The sequence below is a fragment of the Petromyzon marinus genome, chromosome 43 (genome assembly GCF_048934315.1).
Source record: "Petromyzon marinus isolate PM22_M1 ecotype Great Lakes invasive population chromosome 43, UKy_Petmar_22M1.pri1.0, whole genome shotgun sequence".
NCBI classification, from domain to species: domain Eukaryota; kingdom Metazoa; phylum Chordata; class Hyperoartia; order Petromyzontiformes; family Petromyzontidae; genus Petromyzon; species Petromyzon marinus.
The window spans coordinates 2,074,588-2,100,381 of record NC_133709.1 but is presented as its reverse complement, the minus strand read 5'-3'; the positions used below and the strand labels follow the sequence as shown (position 1 = coordinate 2,100,381).

General features: G+C 55.2%; 1 long non-coding RNA gene across 1 annotated transcript; it reads left to right on the top strand.

The window, feature by feature from the left end:
- Nucleotides 1-2,711: 2,711 nt before the first annotated feature.
- LOC142930769 (uncharacterized) lies at nucleotides 2,712-12,176 on the top strand. The gene is made up of 2 exons (XR_012946720.1): nucleotides 2,712-6,138; nucleotides 11,753-12,176. It is a non-coding gene; the product is annotated as an uncharacterized LOC142930769 (long non-coding RNA).
- The last annotated feature ends 13,618 nt before the right edge of the window (nucleotides 12,177-25,794 follow it).

The window sequence follows — 25,794 nt, the reverse complement described above, 5'->3', positions numbered from 1 at the left end:
TGCACACACACACGCACACACATGCACACACACACACACGCACACACATGCACACACACACGCACACACACGCACACACACACGCACGCACATGCACACACACACACGCACGCACATGCACACACACACGCACACACATGCACACACACACACACACACGCACACACATGCACACACAATCACACACACACGCACACACACGCGCGCGCGGACCCATCCCGCCCCGCTCAGTTCATCAATCGCCAAGACACGGGAGGGAAAATGCGCGTTGACAGGCGTCGACTCCCTTCAGACCCGACCCCCATCCCGCAGCATCACCCCCCTCCCCCCACCAACGTGGCACACCAACCATTCGCAAACAACACGCGGCTAAGAGGAGGTGCGCTCACATGTACACACCCGCACACGTGCGCTCGTGCACACCCTAAAGAGATTCGCAAATGCAAACATAAACCGTTACTCGAGGACGCACACTCGTAGCAAGGGCACGCGCACACAGCTATGAAGGTACACAGACAAAGACACAGATCCCCCCGTATAGGCTGAACATACTTTCGGGGCAAGTGCTGTTAGCGAGCGGCTATGAAGGCCAGTACGGCACACGAGGGAGGGAGTGACCGGCGCCACGCCCGGCCGCTTTTGTCTCCCGAGTGGCGACAATGAAGCACTTCACCAGGTACTCATTTGAGGCTGAGTCGACCTAGAGTAGGACCAGGGCCGGTTCAGATAATCGTCGCTGGGTGTTGGCCTTGAGCGGGAATCTAACCCGGGTCGTCAGCTTCGAAGCGCAGCGTAGCGCTAGCCGCTACACTGCACAGACACACGCAACAACAACAACCGCCATTCGCCACTAAGTGGCGAATGGCGCCCGCTGCCAGGAGGTCACGGGGCAGACCCAGGTGCCACGGGTCGACTGACTGAGATCACAGATGAGTGGCTGATGCACCACCTGTGCTCCCTACTGTGCCAACCTGCTGTGCTTTAGCCACCCGGCGCTCCGCTCGTTGTTCTGAGCGTCGCTCCTCCACCCTCCGTTGTTGTTGGAGGGCGACTACCTCCAACTGCCCAGTAGCATCCTTCACGAGCCTCCTCCACAGAGGCCGATCTTGACACCGCTGGTACCAGTCATCGGCAAGTCCACTCAGCTCCACGTCCTCCTGTACCACATCACTCCATCTCTTCTCTAGCCCGTGCCGCGCCCGTTTAGCCCCCTCGATCCGGCCAAACAAAAGATGTTTCGGCATGCGGTGGCTGGGCATGCGGGCTACATGACCCAGCCATCGCAGCCTTGCCCGCCGGAGGAGCTCACCGATGGGACCTTGCCCAGATCTTTCAAGGATTTGTGAGCTCCTCACACAATCCAGTCTGGTTAAACCCAGGATGGATCTTAGACAGGCCAGCCTAAAAGTTTCCAACCGGCGAAGATGTTCCATTAGGGGGGGTCCACGTTTTGCAAGCGTAGAGAAGGGAGGGAATGACCGTGGCCGAGAATACCTGAAGCTTAGTGCGGAGCGACAGACCAGGTAGCTTCCACACAGCGTTACGCAACCGATGAAAAGATATTGCCGCTCGACTGATTCGGAGTGAGACCTGTGCTGTTAAACTGGAGCCGGTCATAAGCACACTGCCCAGGTATGGGAAACTCTCCACTCTCTCTCCACAACTGCCCCATCACCGATTGGGAGTTGTGGGGGTGGAGTGTCCAATGGTACAAAATACCCAGGCAGGTGCTTAGTTTTGGTGGTGCTGATGGTAAGGCCCCATCTCTTAGTGGCACGCTCCAGTCTCAGCAGCAGCGTCTCCAACTCCTCCTCTGAATGAGCAGCTATTAGCAAATCATCAGCATACATAACGTGGTTGAGCAATAGGGAGCCATCCCTTGACCGCACCCGGGCATCGATCAGCCTCCCATTATATCTGTACCATATGGAGATTCCCCCGGTACAGCTATTGAAGGCTTCACGAACTACGTGGTCGAAATAGATGTAAATAATGTGGGAGCCAGAGGACATCCCTGTCGCACCCCAAGGTGTACAGGGAAAGGCTCGGACTCCCGGCCACGTAGTTTCACCCGGGCCCGCTCACCATCATGAAGGTCCTTAAAGATCGTGAGCAGAGGGTCAGGTACTCTAAAAGCACGAAGAACAACCCACACGCAGACACAACAACAACAACCGCCATTCGCCACTAAGTGGCGGTGACGTCACCACGACGCTTGTGCCAGGCTATGTGCACCCTGAGGCCACGTGAAGTGTCGAACGCCCGCTGGCAGGAGGTCACGGGGCAGACCCAGGTGCCACGAGTCGACTGACTGAGATGACTGGCTGATGCACCACCTGTGCCCCCTACTGTGCCAACCTGCTGTGCTTTAGCCACCCGGCGCTCCGCTCGTTGTTCTGAGCGTCGCTCCTCCACCCTCCGTTGTTGTTGGAGGGCGACTACCTCCAACTGCCCAGTAGCATCCTTCACGAGCCTCCTCCACAGAGGCCGATCTTGACACCGCTGGTACCAGTCATCGGCAAGTCCACCCAGCTCCACGTCCTCCTGTACCACATCACTCCATCTCTTCTCTAGCCCGTGCCGCGCCCGCTTTTCCCCCTCGATCCGGCGGAACAAAAGCTGTTTCGGCATGCGGTTGCTGGGCATGCGGGCTACATGACCCAGCCATCGCAGCCTTGCCCGCCAGAGGAGCTCACCGATGGGTACTTGCCCAGATCTTTCAAGGATTTGTGAGCTCCTCACACAATCCAGTCTGGTTAAACCCAGGATGGATCGTAGGCAGGCCAGCCTAAATGTTTCTAACCGGCGAAGATGTTCCATTAGGGGGGTCCACGTTTCGCAAGCGTAGAGAAGGGAGGGAATGACCGTGGCCGAGAAGACCTGAAGCTTAGTGCGGAGCGACAGGCCAGGTAGCTTCCACACAGCGTTATGCAACCGATGAAAAGATATTGCCGCTCGACTGATTCGGAGTGAGACCTCTGCTGTTAAACTGGAGCCAGTCATAAGTACACTGCCCAGGTATGGGAAACTCTCCACTCTCTCCACAACTGCCCCATCACCGATTGGTAGTTGTGGGGGCGGAGTGTCCGATGGTACAAAATACCCAGGCAGACACACGCACGTGCACACACGCATGACGCGGACCCATCCTGAAACAAAAACAACCAATGAGGCTCACGAAACTCTGGGAGCCTTAGCTGGGTAAACCATCGCACAAGTGTCACACGGGACGTCGTTTGTGTAACCGGGAGGGATTTCAAGAGACCGGAGCGTAAGTGTCTCAATTCTCAACATTGACCCCCGGGGGTCACCGCATTGACAAAGCAACAACAACAAACAACAATCAACAATGACAAACCCCGCCAACAGCGCGAGAGCGTACGGCAGCGAAGCAAAAAAAGCGATCGGTACAAAAATAAATAAATACGAACATTTCAAACATTCCATTCACATGACACGAACGTAGATGCATCAGTGCTTTGTCAACGTGAAATATTTCATTCGCCGCAGCGTAAATTCGGCTCGGCGAGATTACCTTTGAATTGATCACGACATAAATGACAAAACTAAGCCACAGAAACATTAAACATTACGTAGAGAGATATATACGTGTTTACCGTGGCACTAATATGCAAATGTGCAAGGATGTGCGTTGTGACCAGCAAGCATGCCGGTTACACTCGCACATGGTTACGCAAAGGCAAAGATCCCCCGTGCAGCCTTAACAAGCTGTTGGGGCAAGTGCTGTTATCGCGAGCACCTATGAAGGCCGGCACGGCACACGAGGGGGTGGGTGGCCAGCACCACGCCCGACCGCCTTAGTCTCCCCCAATGGCAATGTTTTTATCCACCGCACCAGGTACTCATTTGAGGCTGAGTCGATCTAGGGGAGGCCCAGGACCGGTTCAGATAATCGTCACTGGCGTTGGCCGTGAGCAGGGAATCGAACCCGAGTCGCCGGGTTCGTAGCACAGCGCGCTAACCGCTACACCACCGCTCCCCACACACTACACACACACACACAGGTACACGGGCACACACAGGTACACACACATAGGTACACACACAGGTACACACACAGGTACACACACATACAGGTACGTACACACACAAACACAGGTACACACACATACAGGTATACGGGCACACACAGGTACACACACACAGGTACACACACACAGGTACACACACACATACAGATACACACACAGGTACACACACACAGGTACACACACACATACAGATACACACACAGGTACACACACAAACACAGGTACACACACACAGGTATACGGGCACACACAAGCATTACTGATCTAATCGCCGACATTATTCTCAAATCTGCAACAGCTGCGGGCTAATGTTTACCTTCATCGTTATTAGTTTTTACACCGCCCCCTCTCCCTCCCCTCCCGCAACCAAACACCCCAATCTCCCACGGAGGGGGGTGGGGCTGGATGAATAAGTGTCCACGTGTGTGCGTGTGGTCGGGATGATGGGAGCGGGCGTCGAGTGATCAGCTCACTGCGCTACGAACCCGGGTCGCCGGAATCGATTCCAGCTCACGGCCACTACCAGTGACGATCACCTGAAACGGCCCCTAGGTCGACTCAGCCTCAAATGAGTACCCCGTTGCGACGTGCTAAACATCGCCACTTCGGTGACAAAGGCGGCCGGGCGTGGTGCTGGTCACCCAACCCCGTCGTGGTGCTGGTCACCCAACGCTTGCCCCAACAGCCTGCTAAGGCTATACGGGGGATGTTTGTCTTCGTGTGTGTTTGAGTGATGGGGGATGATGGGAGCGGTGGCGACGTGGTTAGCGCCCTCCGCGACGAACCCGATCGCCGCTCACGGACAATAACAATGAAGAGCATGTCCTCTAGTAACCTCCCCTAGATCGACTCAGCCACAAATGTCACTGGAGAGACAACGGCGGCTGGACGTGGTGCTGGCCACCCACCTCTGAGTGTCTTACCTTCATCTCTTGCCCGGGGGTTTGCCCTCAGGTGATGATTAACTGGCCAGGCGCTCTCCTGAGTCTCCCACAACAATAGTTTTTTTGTAAACGACTCTCATTGCTCAGGGGGCTCGGCAATGCTCAGGTGCTTGGCCGGATCCCGCTCTCGCCTCTACGTGAATAATCTCTGTAGAGAACATCAAAGACGCACTCTGGCATTCACCGCTTTGCGGATGGGACAAGCCCTCAATGGTCTCTGGAAGGTCCGTGGGCGACGACCTACAACTCGAGCTACTAGAGGCCCTTGATTTGTATCTGCAACCGCAGCGTGATGCCTTAAAGTTAGTCCTCAATGTCAAAGAGACCAACGTCAGACCAATGTGACGCCACGGTGGCGAGATTTTAACTCCCTCGACTGATTTACAGGAGGCGCGATCAACGATCCAGATGCCTGCTGTTGATTTGGAGTTTGCGTTTCTCTCTCCCCGTGGCCGCGTGGATTTTTTTTTGTCCGCGTCTTCCTCTTTCCCCCTTCCACATTTAGAATCAACATCACGCGTTTCGAGCATTCGGCTGCGATAAATTTCCACACGAAGATCACGAGCCAATCCCTTGAGCAGCTATCATTTGTGATAGCCAGCTCGCTTCCGCAGAAACAGCTGTTAATATCTCCGTGGGTCTGACCTGGTAAAACTGAAAAAGATAAAATGTTTATAGTTTTAAGAGTAAAGTTTTATGTTGTTATCTGGCTACTCCAAACCAAGGATGCCCTCCCTGCACTTAGCGTGTCACTGGACTCATATGCCCATTGAAGAGGTCGCGATAACCTTAAGCATCGAGGTGCTGTTATCTTGAACTCAAAACTGTCCTTCAAGGCCCGCATTGATCACAGGGCCACGTCGAGATAAACGACAAAATTCGATTCCTCTACAGAAACGAACAAAAGCGTGAGTATCCCACCTGCGTGGGCCCTTTCTTCATAAAGCCACCATCCCCACCCCCCCCGTCTGTATGCATGTGTGTTGAACTTCTTTCGCACCGTACGCAGCCAATCGTGCTAATCGGAGGTCTGTGACGAGCGCGTCTGGCTCCATTACAGCGCTCGGACGCCGAAATGCGAGCGACTGCGACTACAAACTCCTTGGTTATGGTACCACACAACTGGAAACTGCTTACAGAGAGTGAGTAGCTGCGTGGTCGTGTGGATGGTCGGTTGAGTGGGTGGGTGCGTGAGTGGGTGAGTGGGTGAGCGAGTAAGTGGGTGGGTAGGTGAGTTGCTGGGTGAGCTACAGAGAGAGTGAGAAGCTGGGAGGGGGTGAGTTGGTGGATGAGCGAGGAGTAAGGTGAGTGAGTGGGTGGGTGAGTGGGTGACTGAGTGGGTGGGTGAGCTACTGAGAGAGTGAACAGCTGGGTGGTCGAGTGGGTGGGTGGTTGAGTGGGTGGGTGGGTGGTTGAGTGGGTGGCTGAGTGGTTGAGTGGGTGGGTGAGTGAGTGGGTGGGCGAGTGGGAGGGTGAGCTACTGAGAGACTGAGTAGCTGGGTGGTTGAGTAGGTGGGTTGGTGTGTGGCTGGGTGGTTTAGTGAGTAAATGGATCTATCTGCAACTCACCAATTATCCCAGCCCCCCTTTATCCCTAGTCCTCACCTTAACCCCCAGCCCCTACTACCCTGTGCTCATCCCCTTCCCAAACCCCTGGGCGTCTCGTAAAGCGATGCCACTTTCTCCGCTACGCGGTGGTGAAGCGAGTGGGGGCGAGAGAGCGATTCAACTCCCCCACGCACCTCTCTCGCGTCCTCGTCTCAATTTAGTTGCTGGAACAATCCCTACGTGTATTTAATTTCCTCGCCCCGCGTTATAATTGTCTCCTAAAGCGCGGGTATCTCTCTTCACACATACACGCGTGGCTGTTTAACTGCTTATTTAACAGAGGCAGATCGAGTCTAGAAAACAACCCCCCCCCCCCCACGGGGATGGAGACGTGAGGGTGGGGGGACCGGGGGGGGGGTGAGCAGAGTGAGAGGGACGGGGGCGATACGCGCACTCTGCTTCAGTCACAGCGGACGTTAAAGACTCCGTAACGATACTGGCAAGAAGTAGGCCATTGTGTGCCGGGGGCCAGACGGTCCACATTTACCCTTTAAAAATAAATATATATATACTTTTACATGTATACTATTAATATGTATAATATAGCATTGTGATACAATGTTAATATTGCTCAATTGGGGTTACACATGGCAAGCGACCATGATCCCCTCCACCAGACCACACCACCCGAGCGACGAGGTTGGGCAGGACGTTCCTGAGAAGAGAGCCGCGAGACTCGGCGAGGCGCCCTCCGGCAGGGACGAGCGCAGGATATCGTCAGATGAAACGCCTTGCCGCCGTGCCCCCCCCCCCCCCACGCGTCTCCCGTGCCCCCCGCGTCTCCCGTGCCCCCCGCGTCTCCCCCCTTCCTGCATTCCCAGTTTAACGATCGCAGTTTGCAGAATTTTCGACGTGCAATGTCCCCCCCCCCCACTGTTCCTGATCCATTTGCCGTCGCGCTAATGGATGCTTCAAGTCGTCGTAGAGAATATAAATAGCACACTAAACAAGCAGGCGATGTCTCCTTCCACATATGAGCTACGGGGGGTCAAAAGAACAACGCCCGACCGCCTTTGTCTCCGCAGCGCCGATTGTTTATGCGTGTCGAGAGATACAGATGAAGGACGGATACGTGCGCCATTACAAAACGAAATAACTTTGATAAATGGAAGAAAAAAAATGTTATTCCTCCGGGGTACGAGCATTGACGAGACGCTGCTCATCGTCAAAAAAAAAAGTTGTCTTCCTAGGCGAGGGTTAAAAATTGGGAAATTGCCAATTATCAACTTTGTTGTAGCTGCCTCTAGGCCCGCGATCTCCTGCCATGAGGCGTTCAAACACCGCAGCGGCTTTGCCGCGAAATCTCTCGCGCTGCCCCATTCTCTGCGTTAATGGCCTTCCAGGGCCCCGTGCATTCAATCCATTGTTAAGCATCTCCACTCGATTTGTCTCTCTCGCGCAGCCCCCCACAGTCGCATGGAGCTCTCAGACAATGTCATCTTTTTGTTTGTTTGTTTGTGCGTCCGTGGGTGCCGCGTCCGCGTGCTCGGCGCGCGCACGCCGCGTCCACGTGACGCGCACGCCGCGTCCGCGTGACGCGCACGCCGCGTCCGCGTGACGCGCACGCCGCGTCCGCGTGACGCGGACGCGGCGTCCGCGCGCACGCGGCGGCGGTGGAGCAAACGGTCGTGCGACCGAGTTGCCGCGCCGCGCCCAGAACCCGGCGGGGAGGCCCGAGTTCGATTCCCGCTCACGGCCACCAACGCCGGCGACGATTATTATCTGCAGCGGTCATTGGGGCTCGCCTAGGACGCCTCAGCCTCAAATGAGTAGCTGGGTGCGGTGTGTGAACAAAAAAAATAATCGTCGCTCGGGAAGACAAAGGCGGTCGGGCGTGGTTTCGACCACCCCCCTCCACCCCCTCGTGTGCCGTGCAAGCCTTCATGGGTGTTCGCTAACACCACTTGCCCTAACAGTCTGTCAAAGCTATAAGGGGGATCTTTATCTGAACCGCTTCTGAGCTACGCCCTAGGGCATGGTCTGTTGTGTAAACATCATCGGCGCCGGGGAGACAAAGGCGGCCGGGTGTGGTTCTGACGGCACTTGCCTCAAAACAGTCTGTCCTAGGCTATACGGTAGATCTTTGTCTCGTCTTGTATGAGTGTGTATGCGAGTGTGTGTTTCAAAACAGTCTGTCCTAGGCTATACGGTAGATCTTTGTCTCGTCTTGTATGAGTGTGTATGCGAGTGTGTGTTTGTCATCGGTGCAGGCGCATGGCAAGGGTCGAGTGAACGTTGTTTGTTTAATCGAGGTCAACGACCCCCCCCCACCGCCTCTCCCCCTCTACAACCCCCCATTCACCACAAGCCCCGTCTCTCCCTGCCTCTCTTATCTACGCCTCTCTGCGCCACCACTTCATTCTCTCTCTGTGCGGCTCTCTGCACTTCTATGGGGGGGGGGGGGGGGGTGGTTATTGAATGTATTTATATTCTTTGGGTCTTTCGGTAAAGTCACGTACTTAGGTTCAAAGAAAAATAAACCAAAAATATACGACGTTTCGACCGCATCACAAGCGGTCGTCTTCAGGCAAAGGAGACAGCCTCTGAAGGCAAAACGTTTCTAATGCTTTATAAAGGATTATAGATTATTATAAAGGTTTATAGAGGTTTATAAAGGTTTGGGGATGGGCATGGCCCAAGTGTTTCGCCGGGGTGATGCACCACTGCCAATGCAGCAGCATTGCCAATACAGCAACACTGCCAATGCATCAGCTATGTCAGTGTGAGAGAGTAGCATGTATATGCTGCCACCTTGGCATGCGAGGCGGCTTGTGTTAGTATGAGAAGTATTTTTTAGCCTGTTAATGTAAAATCAGAGAGCCGAAAATAACAACTAACATCGGAGCGTAGGATGGAAACATCACAGCTAGTGATGACTTAAACTGGTTAATAACGTCCTTCCAATGATTGCTCAGTTTGTACCCATCTTCTCGGTTGAAATTGTGTCTGTGTCTCTGGCTTCATGACCATGTTCGTGAACATAAGGCAGATCTGAAACATGGGAGGACCAATACCTCGGCCGTGGCTGATCATTATTTTAATGCGGTGGGCTCACGTGATATTGATTTCTCCAAGACGAAGGTACTTTGCAAACCCACTGGCTATCAACAAAGTTTCGTTCATGAAGCCATCCATCTATATGGACACAGACACAAATTGAACCGAGAAGAATGGTACACACTGAGCAATCATTGGAAGGACGTTATTAACCAGTTTAAGTCATCACTGGCTGTGATGTTTCCATCCTACGTTCCGATGTTAGTTGTTATTTTCGGCTCTTTGATTTTACATTAACAGGCTAAAATAATATTTCTCATACGAACACAGCCGCCTCGCATGCCAACGTGGCAGCAGCTCTGCGATCTTGCATTGACATGCTAATCTCTCACGCTGACATAGCTGCTGCATTGGCAGTGGTGCGGCATTTGCATTGCTGCTGCATTGGCAGCTGTGCACCGCCCAGGACTCGACGATACACTTGGGCCACACCCATCCCCAAACCTTTATAAACCTTAACAAACCTCTACAGACCTCTAAAAACCCTTTATAAACCTTTTAAACCTCTATAAACATCTAAAAAAACCTTTATAAACCTTTATAAACGTTTTGCCTTCAGAGGCTGACTCCTTTGCCTGAAGATGACCGCTTGTGTTCCGATCGAAACGTCGTCGTTATTTTGTTATACTGGTAGGAACCTCCTGGTTACACCACCAGCCCACAGGGGATTATTGTGTCCGTCCGTCCGTCGTGCATCCAAAAATGGGAGGGGTGGGGCTCGGTGGAGAGGGGAGGGGTGGGGAGGGGCTGCGTTGGGAGGGTGGGGCTGGGTGGGGAGGGGCTGGGTGGGGAGGGGAGGGTGGGGAGGGGCTGGGTGGGGAGGGGAGGGTGGGGAGGGGCTGGGTGGGGAGGGTGGGGAGGGGCTGGGTGGGGAGGGTGGGGCTGGGTGGGGGGTAGGAGGGGTTGGGCTGGGTGGGGAGGGGCTGGTCACCCCGTGGTGCCCTTATAAAACTCAACGTTTAACCTACTCACGCCGGCTTGTGCCCGCCCTCACAGTCGGGCATATTGTGCTGAATACACCACGTGGTGCCGCCGTTGACCCTGGCCATTGACCGAGCAACCCAACGTTCCTACCAGCTCCCTCCGCAGGATTGTGTTTCTTTGAGCCTATCTACGTGACTTTACCGAAAGACCCAAAGAATATGAATTCCTGCAGTCACGAAAGCTTTAAGTCGAGATTTCACTTTATTTATTCTTTATTTTTGATTGCCGTCCAATTGGCCCAAGGACACGAAGCGCCCAGTGGGCCGGACAATCAGCACGACTCCAGTGGGAATCGACGAGGAGGCTCAACGCACACCCATGCATCGTTTCGCGACATCGCTCCGTGCGTCTCTCTCCCTCCCTCCCTCCCTCTCCCTCTCTCTCCCCTTGTCGGAGGAGACTCTCTGTGCTTCTGCGTCCCGATGCTTTCTCTCCGCTTCTCTGCACTTGCCACGCTTCCAATTCGTTCCCTCTGCTCTGCGTTTCTCTGCACTGCCGCACCCCTCCGCTCTGCTTCCCAATGATCCTCCGCGTCTTTGTGTTGCTGGGTTGCTTCCCAGTGCTTCTCTGCGCTGCTGCACCACTCCCCTCTGCTTCTTCTCAACGACTCTCCCAGCCCGTTCCCCGTGCTGCTGCTGCTGCTGCCGTGCTGCTGCTGCTTCCCCTCTACACGCCCCGTCTCTGCATCTCCCCTTGCTCCTTTGCTCAGTGATTCAACCGCCTCCTCCCATTACCATCACCTCCATTTCTGCGAATGGCTGAACCCCCCACCACCTACCCCCCCACCACCACCTACCACCCCCCTAGACCCCCCCCCCCCCGTACCCTCCCCGGGCACCGCCCCCGGCCGCGACTTTGAGTCTGAGATGCGGTGATAATGAAACACGAGGTTCATTTGGATTTTAAATTGCATTCTCTCCCCGCGCTTTGTATGCGGGCACCCAACCGCAAGCGGAATCAATTTTGTTGTTTTCTCCACGGCCGAGACGCGGAGTGAGTGGAGTCCGCGACGCCTCCACGCTGATCAACCCCCCCCCCTCCATCTCCCCCCCCCTCCTCTCTCTGTGCCCCCCCCCCACCCCCCCACACACACGATTTATTTTCTAGTTTTAATTTTCCCGAGCGCTCAGCGTCGATGGGAGGAGGAGGAAGCGCCGCTTTTGGGAGATGGAAATTAATTTCGAGCACGCCGGAGTCGCCTCGCCTTGTTGGCGAACGGAGAGAGATCCCTTGTGCAGATGGTGGGTCTCTTCTAGGTCGACTCAGCCCGAAACGAGGAGCGCACCTTGGGCGCGGCGTGTGAACGTCGACACTTTGGGGATGCAAAGGAGTCCGCGCCACCCGATCCCCCCCCCCCCACACCCTCATCGTGCGCAGTGCCGGCCTTCATAGGTGCTCGCTCACAGCACTTGCTCCGACAGAATGGCGAAGGCTACGCGGTTGGGATCTTTGTGCAGTGTCTTTGTGCGTGCTTTCATCTTGCGGCGTCGGTGGATTTGCACAATAAAGAGAAGTCAGTTTCAAACATCAATGTAGACACAACGGGGTTTGATTCTTTTATGTCTGGCGTGCGGGCGTCATCACGTCATCACGTCATCACGTCTGCGCAACGACGCGTCGGCGTTGAGTCGTGCTCGTGCGTGCTGGCGTCATCACACCTCCCCCCCCCTCACCCTCCAGTTGCCAGTCATAACGAAAACAAAACACATTCAAGAAGTGGTCAGAAATTAGCGGTGCCTACGGTTCGGCCCGAGTGGCCTTTTTCGGGACCAAGTCGACGCTTGCGTAATAAACGCACGCGCGCGCGCACGCACGCACAAACGCACGCGCGCGCACGTTTGTGCGTCTGTGTGTGCGCGCGCGCCTTGCCCAAGAGGGCACGTAATGTGCCACGTGTTGGAAAAATGAGATCCAATTGCATGGCATGTCAGGACTGACCCCCCCTCCCTCCCTCCTCCACCGCCGGCAATCCCCCCACTGCCCTCCCTCCCCTTACCCCCCCCCCCCCATTCCCCTTGACCCAGAACCCCTCAAGCACCGTAAGAATGGGGCAACGTCGTCTCTGAGCACCGTTTGAAGCAAGGAAAAGGACAGTAAATGATGGAACACGGCGACTGTTACTGTTGGATAATAATAATAATCATGCAACCTCTGCGCAGTCGTCAACAACACACGGGGGCCGTTTGAAAGGAAACACAACGTGCGATTGACGATGTTTCGTCGTGCTTTGGAGAAGGGGTAATTGCTCGAAACGTCGCATATTATATGTATTTTTAGAATCACAGTGTTATTGACGAGGTTTTTGTGTTGTGCACCGCTGCCGACGCAGCAGCACCACGTGATTTGTTTGATTTATGATGATGATGATCGTGCTGGTGGAGATTGGTGGTGGTTATGATGATGATGATCATCATGATGAGGATGAAGTTAGAATTTATGATGATGATGATGATGATGGATTTATGATCCTGATGACGATCACGATGAAAACGATGATGATGATGATGATTAATGTAGTAACCACGATGATGATGATGCTTATGATAACAACGACGATCATGGTGATGGTGATCATGATGATGATGGCGATGGTGATGATGGTTGTGGTGGGGGTGATGTTGGTGGCGATGGTGATCACGACGATGGCGATGCTGCCGGCGATGATGACGATCAACAACGATTATAATGATGATGACGACGATGATTTCGTGAAATCTCGTGCGGGCGAGCGAACGCGCGTGCCTGGGATTCCGAGACCTCTTGAAGGATACGCACGTTGCCACGGGGTTGTTCATTTGTTTTATTCCGAGAACGAGAACGGGGAGCGGCCCGGGTGGAGGAGGAGGGGGAGGAGGAGCAGAAGGAGTAAGCAGAGGGACGGGGGAGGGGGAATCGTAATTGGAGATTTCGTTCCACCGCCGCCTGACCCGTGGCCAGGTGCCCAGAGCACGCCGGACGACTCTGCCGCGGTGTCGCGAGCCGAGGGGCACTGCGGGTTCGCTATGGCCTGCGGAGGAGGAGATGGAGGAGGAGGTGGAGGAGGACGATCAGAGGAAGTGGGAGGAGGAGGAGTAGGAGGGAGGAGGGAGGAGGGAGGATGATGAGTGTGGTGTTTATGACGATGATGATGATGATGATATTATTGTGGTGGTGGTGGTGGTGATGACAATGGTGATGATGATTGTAGTGGTGATGACAATGATGATGATTGTGGTGGTGATGATGACAATCATGATGATGATGATGATTGTGGTGGTGATGACAATGGTGATGATGATTGTGGTGGTGATGACAATAGTGATGATTGTGGTGGTGGTGATGACAATGGTGATGATGATTATGGTGGTGATGATGACAATAATGATGATGATTGTGGTGGTGATGCGTCACAGTCAAACTATCCTCGCAGAGCGAGTCACCTCAGCTTGCGAGACAGAAACTGGATATAGGGGAGAGATTGGGGAGCAGCTTGAAATGGGTGATCAGAGATGAGAGAGAAGAGAAAGAGGGGGGGGGGGAGAGAAGAGGGGGAAACCAATTGAAGAAGTCAAACGCAGAGAGACGTTAAGAGAGAGTGAGCGATGTGAAGGCTGATGGGGAGATTGACAGAGCACAGTGAGAGGTAAGTACACAGAAGTCAATGTTGGAGATATTTAGAGAGATGAAGGCACTGCTATTACTGCACACGGAGAGAGGGCGTGTACAGATGGAGATGGAGATGTCTGAGTGTGTGTATGGAGAAGCGCTGCGCGCACACGAGAGACAAAGATCCCCTGTATAGCCTTAACAGACTTTTGGGGCAAGTGTTGTTTCGAGAATACCTATGAAGGGGGTGGGTGGCCAGCACCACGCCCGGCCGCCTTTTTCTCCCCAGTGGCGATGTTTACACAGCGCACCAGGCACTCATTTTGAGGCCGAGTCGACCTAGGGGAGGTCAAGGCCAGCTTCAGATAATCGCCGCCGGGTTCGTAGCGCAGCGTAGCGCTAACCGCTACGCCACCGCTCCCGACACGCACACTCGTGGAGCTGGACACACGAGCGCGAGGCGCTGGCTCTGAGCTTCATCCCGCAGTTGCAAAAAAAAAAGTTCTTCCCAAGTATTCACGTAATTCGATTGGCTCCCTGTCGGTCACGCGCTGGCGACTACTCCACTCATCCCTGTGTGATGCTGCTGCTGTTGCTGGTAGTTGTGGTTTGTTTGAGCGGTTTGGAGGGTTAGCGGGAGGAAGGGTGCTGCTCCAGACTCGCCTCGCAGGCTTTGATTGTTGCATGGCCTCGGCTCCCATCCACGTCCCCTGCCCCAGCGCCGCACGTCCGTTACGGCACTCCACCGAATAGCGGGTGTGGAAGCGGAGGAATTGGATATGTAGGTTGGGTAGGTGGGGGTGTGGGTGGTGGAGGTGTGGCTCAGTAGTGAGGTGGGTTTTTAATGGGGTGAGTGGGTGGTGAGTAGGTAGGTGGGTAGGCTCGGGTGTGGCTGTGTAGGTAGGTTGGTGAGTGAATGGGTAGGAAAATTAGTTGGCTGCTTGAGTAGGCAGCCAGTTAGGTAAGGAGCACACTCACCAACCACACACTGCTCCTACCACTAACACAATCAGCTGAAACGTACTTCGACCACACTCGCCAAATACAACCACACCCTGACTCTGACTATAACGGAGGGAGCCTAACCCTACCCCTAACCCTACCCCTAACCCTACCCCAAACCCTTCCCCTAACCCTTCCCCTAAACCTTCCCCTAACCCGATCCCTAACCGTACCCCAAACCCTTCCCCTAACACTACCCCTAACCCGATCCCTAACCCTAACCCTACCCCTAACCCGATCCCTAACCGTACCCCAAACCCTTCCCCTAACACTACCCCTAACCCAACCCCTAACCATAACCCAAACCCTATCCCTAACACTATCCCTAACCCAAACCCTTCCCCTAACACTTCCCCTAACCCTACGCCTAAACCGATCCCTATCCCTAACCCTTCCCCTATCCCTAACCCTAATCCTACCCCTAACCCTACCCCTAACCCTAACCCCAACCCTAACCCCAACCCTAACCCCAACCCTACCCCTAACCCGACCCCTACCCTTAACCCTAACCCTTCCCCTAACCCTACCCCTAACCCTACCCCTAACCCTACCCCAAACCCTTCCCCTAACCCGATCCCTATCCCTAACCCTTCCCCTAACCCGACCCATAACCCCACTCTTAACCCTACCCCTAACCCTACCCCTAACCCTTCCCCTAACCCTTCCCCTACCCCTAACCCTACCCCAAACCCTTCCCCTAACCCGATCCCTATCCCTAACTCTTCCCCTAACCCGACCCCTAACCCTACCCCTAACCCCACTCTTAACCCTACCCCTAACCCTACTCCCATCTCCTACCCACATCCCCTACCCCCAGAAGGCACGAAGCCAACAGCGCCCGTGCTTGTAACGCCACTCACGCGCCTCCCCCCACCTCCTTTCACTCGTGCACGTCACGCGCACGTCTCGCGCACGTCTCGAACCTGCGGAGTTTTAATTTGAGCTCAAGAGTCGCGCGGCGACAGTGAGGGTGGTGGTGGGGTGAGGGTGGTGGTGGGGAGGGTGGTAGGGGCGGTGATGGTGGGGGGGTGGTGGTGGGGAGGGTGGTGGGGGCGGTGATGGTGGGGGGGTGATGGTGGGGGTGGGGGCGTGATGGTGGGAGGGGGGTGATGGTGGGGGTGAATTCGCCGCGACGTTTAAAGAGCCCCCTCCCCCCACCGCCCGCCTCGATCAGCCTCCGCCGCGTCGCTTCGCTCCCTCGCTCTCACCGCGGCCGAGAATTTCTCTCCTCCACCAAACGGCGAGAAGAAGTTCGACGCGGGAGGACATTCTCATTGACATTGGGGAACCCCTCCGGGTGGGTTTGTGACGGCGGCCGTGGTGTAGGAGGAGGAGGGTGGATTAAGTTCGAGGGGATAACTGTGGACGGGGAGAGTGTGGAGGAGTCGATTCATTCATTGCTGTCCATGTGACTTCTTCACTATTTCGTCGGAACCATCGCCGCCGAGTTTCGACCACCACCACCAGCAGTACTGCAGGGCAATATAGTCGCCCACTCACTCACCCACTCACCTGCCCACTCACTCACTCACCTGCCCACTCACCCACTCACCCACTCACCTACCCACTCATCTATCCACTCACTCACCCACTCATTCACCCCCTCACTCACCCACCAACTCACCCACTCACTCGCCCACCAACTCACCCACTCACTCGCCCACTCACTCACTCACCTACCCACTCACTCACCTACCCACTCAACCACTCACCTACCCACTCACTCGCCTACTCACCCACCCATTCACCTACCCACTCACACACCCACTCACTTACTTACATACCCACTCACCACCCACTCACCCACCAACTTACTCGCCCACCCACTCGCTCACCCACTCACTCATTCACTCACCCACCCCCTCATCAATCTACCTTGTCACTCACCCACCCACTCGCTCATCCACTGACCCACACATTCACTCACCCACTCACTCGCCCGGTCGCTTAGTCACTCATCCAGTCACCCACTCATCCAACCACCCATTCATCCACCCACCCACCCACCCACTCACAAACCCATTAACCCCCTCTTTTCCCAAGTTTGTCTACTCATAAGAACCGTGCTCAATTCAAGAAAACGTTGTACACTCTCACCCATAACAACTTAGTGCCGTTTATTGCTGACCACGTGACGTCTTGGGCCTGTGCCGCAGATCCTGCAAGGTCGACTGACTGAGCCGATCAACGGACACGATCTGCCGTTTTAGGTTAATGATACTTCATGGACGAGGGGACTCTCTCGACGCCCGCGGGAAGTGAGTGTGGAGCAGATGGAGATTAGTCCACACGTTGTGCCGTAGCCACTCCCCCCCCAACGCCCTCCTCCGTGGCGAGCCGGGGTACGTCACCTCCTCGACACCCACCCACGGGTAAGGAGGGAAGCTTCTCAGCACCCTTGGCCTGTGGGGGCACCGCGTTTGGGGCGCTTTGGCCGTTAGCCACGGGGCTCTCTCAGTGAATGATGTTCTGGAGGAGGGAGGTGGGGGGGGGCCAGCGGAGGATCGGGGGAGGAGTTGGGGGGGGGGGGCTCTGGCCCTAGTGTCCAGCGCGGAGGGCCCTCCAGGGTAGCCAGCCAGATGGTGGCTGTGATTGATGCTTTTTTTGGCAAGACAGCCGAAACGGCGGGCTAGAGGCAGGGCTGCAGGGGAGAGACGGACACGTTCCAGTACTCGGCAAGGTACTGACTCCTCTTGTCTCCCGCGCTCCCCACTCACCACGGCGATGGTGATGCGAGGGAGAGTCACGAATCGGTTATTGAAATCGTTTACATTGTCCGCCTCCTTAGCATTGTCTGCCTCGTTTGTATTGTCTCTCTCGTTTGTATTGTCTCTCTCGTTTGTATTGTCTGCCTCGTTTGTATTGTCTCTCTCGTTTGCATTGTCTACCTCGCTTGCTTTGTCTGTCCCGTTTGTACCGACGCGTCCATTGCATTAGCTTAGCGTAAATAATAGATTAGATTAATCGTTAGATGCCTGCAACATGGGATATTTAGCTTGCTCTTCGTAGATTGTAGCTATTAGTAGATTGTAGCTATTAGTAGATTGTCGTCTATATTCGTTTCGCACACACAGAGACCAATTAACGAGACGCGCCGCCTACCTACACAGCATGCATGTCAGCGTAATTGGCAAAGGAAGCCGGCTAACTGAGCAATAACAAAGATCCCCCGGGTAGCTTTGAATATACTGTTGGGGCAAGTGCTGTTAGAGAGCACCTATGGAAGGCCGGCACGGCACACGAGGGGGTGGGTGGCCAGCACCACGCCCGGCCGCCTTTGTCTCGCCAGTGGCGATGTTTGCAGACCGCACCAGGTACTCATTTGAGGCTGAGCCGACCTAGGGGAGGCTCATGACCGATTCAGATATTCGTCACTGGTGTTGGCCGCGAGCGGGAATCGAACAACAACCACCGGCATTCACCACTAAGTGGCGGTGACGTCACCACGGCGCTTGTGCCAGGCTACGTGCACGTTAAGGCCACGTGAAGTGTCGAACGCCCGCTGACACGACGTCACGGGACACACCCAGGTGCCATGGGTCGACTGACTGAGATGACTGGCCGATGTTCATCACCTGTGCGCCCACCCCCCCCACCCCCCCCACCCCTACTGTGCCAACTTGCTGTGTTTTATCCACCCGGCGCTCCGCTCGTTGTTGTGAGCGTCGCTCCTCTGCCCTCCGTTGTTGATTGAGGCCTCCAACTGCCCAACAAGGAGCGTCCTTCACGAACCTCCTCCACCACCGCTCCACCCACACGCGAGGGGTGTGGGGGAGCGGTGGTGGAGCGGTTAGCGCTGCGCTACGCTAAAAACCCGGCGACCCAGGTTCGATTCCCGCTCGCGGCCACCGTTCGTGACGATTATCCGAACCGGTCGTGGGCCTCCCCTAGGTCGACTCAGCCTCACAATGAGTACCTGGTGCAGTATGTAAATATCACCACGATGGAGACAAAGGCGGCCCGGCGTGGTGCTGGTCACCCACCCCTTCGTGTGCCGTAGCGGCCTTCATAGAAGCTCGCTAACAGCACTTGCCCCTACAGTCTGTTAAGGCCACTCACTCACCCGCCCACCCACTCACCCGCCCACTCACTCACTCACCCACTCACTCACTCACCCACCCACCCACTCACCTGCCCACTCACTCACCCGCCCACTCCCCTACCCACTCACTCACCCACTCATTCACTCACCCACCCACCCAATCACTCACTCACTCACCCACCCACTCCCCTACCCACTCACTCACCTGCCCACTCAGTCACTCACCCGCCCACTCACTCATTCACCCACCCACTCCCCTGCCCACTCACTCACCCACTCATTCACTAACGCACCCACTCATTCACTCACCCACCCAATCACTCACTCACCCACCCACTGCCCTACCTACTCACTCACTCACCCACTCACTCACCCACTCACTCACCCGCCCACTCACTCACTCACCCACCCCTACCCACTCACTCACTCACCCACCCAATCACTCACTCACCCACCCACTGCCCTACCTACTGACTCACTCACCCACTCACTCACCCACTCACTCACCCGCCCACTCACTCACCCACCCCTACCCACTCACTCACCCACCCACTCACCCACCCACTCACCCACTCACTCACCCATCCACTCCCCTACCCACTCACAAACCCACTCACTCACCCACTCACTCACTCACCCACTCACTCACTCACCCATCCACTCCCCTACCCACTCACTCACCCACTCACTCACCCACTCACTCACTCATCCACTCCCCTACCCACTCACAAACCCACCCACTCACCCACTCACTCACTCACCTACTCACTCACTCACTCATCCACTCCCCTACCCACTCACAAACCCACCCACTCACCCACTCACTCATTCACCCACTCACTCACCTGTCTTTGTCTTTATGTCGATGTCTCGGTGGAGCGGTAGTGTAGTGGTTAGTGCGCTGCGCCACGAACCCGGCGACCCGAGTTCAATTCCCATTCACGGCTACCAACACCGGTAACGATTATCTGAACCGGTCCTGGGCCTCCGCTAGGTCGACTCAGCCTGATTTGAATACCTGGTGCGGTGTATAAAAATCGCCACTAAGAAGACAAAGACGACCCGGCGTGGTGCTGCCCCCCCCCCCTCTCTCGTGCGCCGTTTCGGCCTTCACAGGTGCTCGCTAACAGCACTTGCCCCAACAGTCTGCGAAGGCCATGCGGGGGACCTTTGTCGTTGGTACCATCTCGTGGTGCGGCGATCGTTGCTCGAGTGCGACGCAATTATCCAGCACAGCAACGTCGAGACGGACGGATATTCAACTCGGCAACTCAATTAGCCCGGCGCTGCTGCTGGCGTCGATGGCAGGAGCGTCATTAAAAGATCTCAGTGACACGCGCAGCGCGTTATGATCACCGCGCGCGTGCCGCGTGTCCTGTCCGTGCGCGTGTGTTAGTATGTTGAACTCCTTTCGCACCGTATGAAGTGGCCAACCATGCTTATCGGTGGTTAGGGGAGCGGTTAGCGCGCTGCGCTACGAACCCGGCGATCCGAGTTCGATTCCCGCTCACGGCACAACACCAGTGACGATTATGTGAACCGGTCGTGGGCCTCCCCTAGGTCGACTCAGCCTCAATTGAGTACTTGGTGCGGTGTGTAAACCATCGCCACTGGGGAGACAAAGGCGGCCGGGCGCTGTGCTGGCCACCCACCGCCTCGTGTGCCGTGCCGGCCTTAATTGGTGCTCGCTAACAGCACTTGCCCCAACAGTGTGTCAAGGGGCATATTTGTCTTTGTGTCTATGTGTGTGTCTTTGCCTATGTATACCAGCGGTGACGTGATCGGCCTCTGTGGAGGAGGCTCGTTAAGCACGCTAATTGACAGTGGGAAGCAGTCGCCCTCCAGCAATAACGGAGGGCGGGAGGAGCGACGCTCACAACAACGAGCGGAGCGCCGGGTGGCTAAAGTACAGCGAGGTGTGCACAGCAGGGGTGCACGCACACACGGTGCATGTGCCAGTCGTGTCAGCCAGGCAACCCACGTCACCCTGGGTCTGTTCCTCGACACTTCACGTGATAGCCTCAGGGTGCAACCTAGCCTGGCACCGCCGCTTTGCGGTACGTGTAAATAAATAATATGCGTAGACATATAAATGTGCACGATGAATACATCGTTTAACTTTCATAACTTTTATCATTAGCAATTATAAAATAATCATGTTAACGACCGAACACAGTAAACCATCACGCAAGCCAAACCAACTCCCCCCCCCCCCCTCATCTCCCCGCCTCCTCCTCCACCTCCCCCAAAATATACAGCATATGTACCCCCCACTCCTCCCTCACCTCGACCCTACTATACACGGCAGCCGTGCGCGCGGGGCAGCGCATAACGAAGTCATTACCGACACGGAGACTCCATCCCCCATGCAATCACCCTTCAAAGCGCCATTAAAATTAACGCGCAGAGGAGAAGGACGGGCCTAATGAATATAAATGACGCCTCGAAATAAAGCTCGCGATGGGGGAGGCCGGCGGTGGAGGTGGGAGATTAGGGGGGAGGGAGTTTAGTGGCGGCGGGAGCGGTGGGTAGCCGTGGTGGCGAGATGTTAACTACGTCGCCTGGTGTACGGGAGGTCGTGGGTTCAATCCCTAATCCCTGACGCCTGCTGCTGCTGCTGCTGTATATTTGGAGTTCGCGTCTCTCTCTCTCTCCCCGTGGTCGCGTGGATATTTTTCTCCGGGTCCTCCGGTGTTTTTTCCTTTCCACAATTAGAACGAACGTCCACGCGTTCAGAGTATTTGGTTGCTGTCAATTTACCCGCGATAGGCCCACTCCGTTGAGCTGTCATTTGTGATGGCCAGGTCGTTTCTGAAGAAAAGAGCTGCACATCGCTCAGTGGGCCTTACCTGGTAGAGTACAAAGAGTAGCATGCATAGCAGAAACCCGGGTGGGTGGGTTCCAACCCTCGTTTTATAACGCAGAGAAACTGCAACGCACACGCTGTGTGTGAGCCTCCGGGTAAATGACGTCTGTCATTAAGGGACATCGGTGGAGATTGCAGAGGGAGGGCTGGGGGGGGGTGAGGGAGGAACCTCCTGGGCAGTTTGTAGAGGCAGTCGCCCTCCAACAACAACAGCAGCAGGAGCGGCACTGGAGGGCGGAGGAGCGACGCTCACGAAAAACGAGCGCCGGGTCGGGTTAAACAGCCCAGGTTGACAACAATGGGGATATACCCACGCGCTGCATCTGCCGGTCATCTCCGATGAGCACTGGTTGGCTACGTACGGTGCGAAAGAAGTGCAACATACACCTCCGTCAGTCAAACCCCACGGCACCTGGGTCTGTCCCCGTAACATCGTGCCAGTGAGCGAGCCATCCGCAGTTACACGCCGGTCGCCCCTAAGGTGCACCTCGCCTGGCTCGAGCGCGGCGGTGACGTCACCGCCAGTCAGTGGTGAAGCGGCTGCTGCTGCTGCTGCTGTTGTTGCTGAGTGGGACTGCAGACGGGGAGGGGCAGGGGGGAGGAGTAGAAGGGGGGGGGGGGGGACGAGAGAGGGAGAGTAGAGAGGCGGTCGATAAAAGTTGAAATCGCTCCCAAACATCAAAGCCGCGACCACCATGGGTTTAACTAAACGCCGACACCACCATGGGTTTAACTAAACGCCGACACCACCATGGGTTTACCTAAACGCCGACACCACCATGGGTTTACCTAAACGCCGACACCACCATGGGTTTATCTAAACGCCGACACCACCATGGGTTTAACTAAATGCCGACACCACCATGGGTTTGACTAAACGCCGACACCACCATGGGTTTAACTAAACGCCGACACCACCATGGGTTTAACTAAATGTCGACACCACCATGGGTTTGACTAAATGCCGACACCACCATGGGTTTAACTAAACGCCGACACCACCATGGGTTTAACTAAACGCCGACACCACCATGGGTTTAACTAAATGCCGACACCACCATGGGTTTGACTAAACGCCGACACCACCATGGGTCTAACTAAACGCCGACACCACCATGGGTTTAACTAAACGCCGACACCACCATGGGTTTAACTAAACGCCGACACCACCATGGGTTTAAATAAACGCCGACACCACCATGGGTTTAACTAAACGCCGACACCACCATGGGTTTAACTAAACGCCGACACTACCATGGGTTTAAATAAACGCCGACACCACCATGGGTTTATCTAAACGCCGACACCACCATGGGTTTAACTAAATGCCGACACCACCATGGGTTTAACTAAACGCCGACACCACCATGGGTTTAACTAAACGCCGACACCACCATGGGTTTAACTAAACGCCGACACTACCATGGGTTTAAATAAACGCCGACACCACCATGGGTTTAACTAAATGCCGACACCACCATGGGTTTAACTAAACGCCGACACCACCATGGGTTTAACTAAACGCCGACACCACCATGGGTTTAACTAAACGCCGACACCACCATGGGTTTTACTAAACGCCGACACCACCATGGGTTTAACTAAACGCCGACACTACCATGGGTTTAAATAAACTCCGACACCACCATGGGTTTAACTAAACGCTGACACCACCATGGGTTTAACTAAATGCCGACACCACCATGGGTTTAACTAAACGCCGACACCACCATGGGTTTAACTAAACGCAGACACCACCATGGGTTTAACTAAACGCCGACACTACCATGGGTTTAAATAAACGCCGACACCACCATGGGTTTAACTAAATGCCGACACCACCATGGGTTTAACTAAATACCGACACCACCATGGGTTTAACTAAATGCCGACACCACCATGGGTTTAACTAAATGCCGACACCACCATGGGTTTAACTAAACGCCGACACCACCATGGGTTTAACTAAATGCCAACACCACCATGGGTTTAACTCAACGCCGACACCACCATGGGTTTAACTAAACGCCGACACCACCATGGGTTTAACTAAACGCCGACACTACCATGAGTTTAAATAAACGCCGACACCACCATGGGTTTAACTAAACGCCGACACCACCATGGGTTTAACTAAATGCCGACACCACCATGGGTTTAACTAAACGCCGACACCACCATGGGTTTAACTAAATGCCGACACCACCATGGGTTTAACTCAACGCCGACACCACCATGGGTTTAACTAAACGCCGACACCACCATGGGTTTAACTAAACGCCGACACTACCATGGGTTTAAATAAACGCCGACACCACCATGGGTTTAACTAAATGCCGACACCACCATGGGTTTAACTAAACGCCGACACCACCATGGGTTTATCTAAACGCCGACACCACCATGGGTTTAACTAAACGCCGACACCACCATGGGTTTAACTAAACGCTGACACCACCATGGGTTTAAATAAACGCCGACACCACCATGCGTTTAACTAAACGCCGACACCACCATGGATTTATCTAAACGCCGACACCACCATGGGTTTAAATAAACGCCGACACCACCATGGGTTTAATTAAACGCCGACACCACCATGGGCACAGCAAAGACATTACCCCCTCCTCCCCCCCGTTAAGCCTTTAAGCAGACTGTTGGGGCAAATGTTCTCAGCGACCACATGAAGCCCGTCACGGCACACGAGGAATTGGGTCGTAAACACGACGCCCAGCCGCCTTTGTCTCGCCGAGTGGTGATGTCTACACAGCGCTCTTGCTATGAGTCGACCGAGGAGAGGCACCCAGGAGCGATTCAAATATTCGCGCCCTATTTTTGGTCGTGGCGCAGGAATCCAACGGTGGTGGCCTCGGTTCGGAGCGCAGTGCGCTCACCACCGCACTACTGCAAGAATGAAACAAAGGCAAAGGTCCCCCGTGTAGCCTTTACAGACTGTTTGGGCAAGTGCCGTCAGCGAGCACCTATGAAGGCCGGCACGGCACACGAGGCGGTGGGTGGCCAGAACCACGCCCGGCAGCCTTTTTGTCTCCCCATAGGCGATGTTTACAGGCCACCCCAAGTACTCATTTGAGGCTGAGTCGACCTAGGGGAGGCCCAGAACCGGTTCAAATAATCGTCACTGGTGTTGGGCGTGAGCGGGAATCGAACTCGAGTGGCCGGGTTCGTGGCGTAGCGCGCTAACCGTTGCACCACAGCTCCGTATCGCCACCACCATCACCACCATCACACCCACCGCCATTCATCACAACCACTACCACCACCAAATCCACCACCGTTCATCACAACCACCAATCACGCGTCTCCGACACCTCGAGTGTCATTCTTGAGTTGTAAGAGTCTGTGTGGGGAGACGGGGAGGTGGTGGTGGTTACGATGAGGCGTGGGTGGATGATTGGGGGTGGCGGCGGGGGGGGGGGGGGTGTTAGGGATCAAGAGGAGGGGAGGGGCGCTGGGGGGGGGGGGGTTGGGGGGGGCTGGGGGAAAGACATCAACCACGATCTCTACAGCACTCGCCTCTCGAGCATCCGGGACGCTCTCGTTGGAAGAGGCGGGGTTCGTGGCGGCTGTGGTTATCGCAGTGGGAAGAGGGGCTGTGTGTGTGGGGAAGGGGGGGGGGTAAATCGAGGGAGTGTT